Source organism: Furipterus horrens, unplaced genomic scaffold, assembly GCF_987537825.1.
Source record: "Furipterus horrens unplaced genomic scaffold, mFurHor1.1.pri manual_scaffold_11, whole genome shotgun sequence".
Taxonomy (NCBI): domain Eukaryota; kingdom Metazoa; phylum Chordata; class Mammalia; order Chiroptera; family Furipteridae; genus Furipterus; species Furipterus horrens.
The window spans coordinates 42,105,444-42,110,353 of NW_028327181.1; the positions used below are offsets into that span (position 1 = coordinate 42,105,444).

The 4,910-nt window shown below is 47.0% G+C and overlaps 1 pseudogene; it reads left to right on the top strand.

Moving 5' to 3' along the window:
- Positions 1–567: 567 nt before the first annotated feature.
- Positions 568–1,824, top strand: LOC149997386 (endophilin-B1 pseudogene; annotated as a pseudogene).
- Positions 1,825–4,910: the final 3,086 nt, after the last annotated feature.

The following is a 4,910-nucleotide window of genomic DNA, read 5'->3' on the forward strand; positions in this document are numbered from 1 at the left end:
ATTAGTTTTTGGGTGAGGAAGGCCTCACAGAATCCTGGATTTGCTCCAAGTCTGTGTTGGGCTGTTGCTTCTTCCGCTCTTTCTCACTGCAGGTGCTGGCCCTGGTTTAGTGCCCTTCACTGTTACCTTCACCATCATTGTTTTGTGCCATAACAAGGACATGCAGCCAGACCTGTAATGTCAAGTTCCACAGAGTTACTTGTACAAAACCGAGTGAGAAACCCTAGCAAGAAACCCCATTTCTTTTTCCAAGTTTATTTAAACTCTCTTTGAGGGTTTTAAAATATATACTTATAGAGGATATATAGAGCTAAAAAGGAGTGTAATTCTAGGTTTAAAATTTTGGAACTGCCAGAGATAAGTGGTCATTTTAATGTAGAAAAGTTACCTGTTGATTTTTTATTTGAAATACTGAGATTAAAAAAGGACCTGACTTAAAAACTTGTTTTGATAGTTAAGTGTGGAATGAAATGTTTAAAGAGCAGTAATTTTAATTTATAATACTCTATTTTAATGAATTAGTAATAAATAATGGCCTTAACTACTACATTAAAACTTTGACAGCTCCGCCCAGCTGCCGCCCAGGATGAACATTATGGACTTCAACGTGAAGAAGTTGGCGGCCGACGCCGGCACTTTCCTCAGTCGTGCCGTGCAGTTCACAGAAGAAAAGCTTGGCCAGGCAGAGAAGACAGAATTGGATGCTCACTTAGAGAACCTCCTTAGCAAAGCTGAATGTACCAAAATATGGACAGAAAAAATACTGAAACAAACTGAAGTGTTATTACAGCCAAATCCAAATGCCAGGATAGAAGAATTTGTTTATGAGAAACTGGATAGAAAAGCTCCAAGTCATGTGAACAACCCAGAACTTTTGGGACAATATATGATTGATGCAGGGACTGAGTTTGGCCCGGGAACAGCTTATGGTAATGCTCTTATTAAATGTGGAGAAACACAAAAACGAATTGGAACCGCAGACAGAGAGCTGATTCAAACATCAGCTTTAAATTTTCTCACTCCTTTAAGAAACTTTATAGAAGGAGACTACAAAACTATTGCTAAAGAAAGGAAGCTATTACAAAATAAGAGGCTGGATTTGGATGCTGCAAAAACTAGACTGAAAAAGGCAAAAGCTGCAGAAACGAGAGCTTCATCTGAACAGGAATTAAGAATAACTCAAAGTGAATTTGATCGTCAGGCAGAGATTACCAGACTTTTGCTAGAGGGAATCAGCAGCACACACACCCATCACCTCCGCTGTCTGAATGACTTTGTAGAAGCCCAGATGACTTACTATGCACAGTGTTACCAATACATGTTAGACCTCCAGAAACAACTGGGAAGTTTTCCATCCAATTATCATTGTAACAACAATCAGACTTCTGTGGCGCCTGTACCATCTGCTTCATCAAATGTGATTGGGTCTTCTGCCTTGACTTCAACAAGTGGCTTAGTAATGACCTCTCCTTCCAATCTTATTGACCTCAAGGAGGGCAGTGGCAGCAGGAAGGCCAGGGTTCTGTATGATTATGATGCTGCAAATAGTAGTGAATTATTACTTCTGGCAGATGAGGTGATCACTGTGTTCAGTGTCACTGGGATGGATCCAGACTGGCTGATGGGGGAAAGGGGGAATCAGAAGGGCAGGGTGCCAATTACCTACTTAGAGCTGCTCAATTAAGTAGGTGAACTGTGGAAAGGTTACCCATCATGACACCATATTTATATATAGTTAACTCTAAATAAAACAGGTTTAGTATCTTCCATGTTAATGTCTTAAGAGACTGAAAAGAGAATACCAGCCATCAGAAACCGGCTTTCTGCCAATAAACTTGCATGGTAACTATTTCATTACAGAATTTATGTTAGAGCTTTTGTGCCAAGAATGTTTTCTTACAAAATTCTCTTTCTACTTAGGTTTCACTAATAAGCAGCTTCTACTTTTGAGCCCCAACTTAAAGCAGAACTGTTTTCTACTGAATTTTTCATTAACGGCAAGCTTTTTCTTTTATGTAAAATAAATTTATTGTGAATTGAAAAAAAAAAAACTTTGACACCCTAAATATTTATAAAGCATTTTATCAATGACTTGTTATGTGAATTACTATCCAAGTTTCACTGCAAAAATAAAAACAAAAACAAAAACAACACTTCAATACCCAGTATGTGACTTTTAATACAATAGGTTTACTTTGCATTTCTCTGTTGATTAGTGACATTGAGCAGCTTTTCATATATCTAGTAACCATATAAGTCCTCTTTGGAGAAGGGTTTATTCAGGTTCTCTGTTTATTTTAAATTAGATTGCTTATTTATTGGTGTTGCATTTTCTACATTCTTTATAATTTTGATATCAAACCCTTATCAGATGTATTAGTGAATTTCATTATTTTCCATTTTCCTAACACCATGATATGATCATCGGCCAATTTACACAGACACATCATTGACACACAGTCTCTGGGGAATAGGGGATAAAGCATGAGTTGGGGGAAAGCTGGCTGGCCTCCCCTCCTCTCGAGAGTCATCACGTTTGCCTGAATGGCTAAACTATTTCTCATCAAAGCCTCTGGCAATATCTTACACATCTGTGTTCTCCCATTCCTTTGCTGGCTTTTCCGTCCACACTGGATGAGAATATAGGCACACACCTGCCACCTGGCCTGTCCCTTGGTCCACACCTGCATGCTGTGCAAGGATGCTGGGGACAGAACATGTGAAGGTGGAGATTGAAGCCCAGTAGTAGGGAAGTTATGCAAGGTTCCCCTCAAAATGTGGCCCTGGTACCTTCTCAGTGCTTTCCCACCAAAGCCACAGTGACAAGGCCCTGATGCACTCTCTCCACTCTGTCATGTTCCATTAGAGGCAGTGTGGTGCAGGAGGAAGCAGATGGGAGCGTGTCACCACAGACCTTTTGGGACAAGGACTCGGGTCATATGCTTCATTTTTACTACTGTTTATAAGCAAGTCAGTTGCTTTTTAAAAATTATCAAATATTTTTATTTATAAATATATTGATTTTGAAGAGATAAATGAAGACAGAGAAAGGGAGTGAGAGTGATAGAGAAACATCAGTTTGTTGTTCCACTTATCAGGCATGCATTGGTCATTTTTTGTATGTGTCTTAGGCTCTGACCACGGATCAAACCTGCAAGCTTAGTGTATAGGGCTGATGCTGTTACCAACTGGGATATTTAGCCAGGCAGGATTAATTTTTACATTTCGTGGAGCACAATACCAGGGTTAATTTTAACTTAATTTAATTTAACTTATTTTATTTTAGTATTTGTATGGTTGTATGAACCAATATGACCTAAATAAATTCAATATTTCAAAAAGTAAAAAATAAAATAAAAAGATTCACCTGTTGTCCCGTGAACACTCACTTCCCTCAGGTTTTACACCCCCAGCCTCAGGAACTTTCCCTGGTCCTCCCGGGAGCGCTGGAAAGGCTAGTGTCTCTCGGGAAGCTGGCGCCTGCTGGGAGAGCCCTCAGGGAACTCCTTCCAATCCCGGAGGCCTGATGCGGCTGCCGCTGCCAAAGAGCCAAGGCCTCTCCAAGTCCCTCTTCTGCTGCCAGGGTAGCAACGTGCCGGCTGTGAGCCCAAGGCGGACACCAGGGTCCCGGCTGTGCCAGGACAAGGTCGCTCTGCCAGGGGGGCTGCGAGGGCGCGCCTTGCCGCCCAACCCCCCGATCCAAATCTATGCCGGGCTCCACGCGGGCCGCTTTCGTTTCTTCCTTCCGGAGCAGCAAGGGAGGCGACGTGGCCGCGGGGCCGGCAGGAGACTGGCAGCGGGCGGCGGCGCTGGTGGGGTCGCGCGGGCGGTGCCAGGGCATCGGCGCTCAGCCTGTCCCCCAGGGATGGAACCTGCAGGGCTCCTGGGGGAGGGGCTGCTGCCCGGACCGGTCGGCCGGCATCGCTGCTGCTGCTCTGCACCCGAGGAGACTTGCCCACCGACCAGTCGGGGCCGCTGCAGGACACGGAGAGGTCGGTGGCTCCTGCCGGCTCCAGAGGTGCCGAGCGACCCGGGTCTGCGGTGCCTGGATAGGGTGCCACGGACGCGACCACCGTGGTCGCTCCTGGGTTCCGTGGGTTGGCGCCGCCTTGATCCGAGGCTCTGCTGAGACAGGCCCCCCTCCGCCCTCGCGGTGGCCCTGCCGCGTGTCCCCCGGGTTTCGGTGACCGGAGACGACTCTCCTGCTGCGCCAGGGTCCAGAGGTGGGAACTGGCACTCGCTGTGCGTGCAGGCCCCGGAGGCTGACATGTTGGGGCCGCGGCACGCCTGCGGGCCGGCCATTGGACTCCGTCTTTCTCCGCCGTTTCCTCCGACTTCCTGAGAGGGCTCTGAGTGAGCCGCCCTGCGGGCGAGGCAGGCTGGGCCCCGCTCCTGTCGCGCCGGACGCTGCCTCCGCTTCTTCCTCCTCCGTGTTCGTCCCTGCCCACCGGCGTCTCCGGCCCCTGCCGCCCGCGGCTCTTGGCGTCGCAGGCGGGCGTCCCTGGCTCCCTAGACGACGGCTGCCTGGGCGTCAAAGCTGACCGGTCACCGGGCCTGAACTTAGCCCTTTGGACACGGCGCCCGGGATTGAACAGCTGACCTGTCTGTCCCACACTTGCCAGCTGGCTCATGGAAGATTCTGTATATTGACAGGTTGTGCTTTCCCACGTCGGAGGGGTATGGAAGACAGACGTGTTCTGCACGGTGGGGCCACAGGGAGTAAATGTTAACACTTTATTTTCGCTAAAGATGGTTGGTATGCAGCAGCCTGTTACTTTCAGGCGTACAATACCAAGATAGGACCTTTGCCTTGCTTACGATGCAATCGTCCCACCAAGTCTCTCCAGGGCTTGTCGCCATGCAAACTTATGACGTTACAAATTTATACCTGTATAATGAAAGAAAGCACG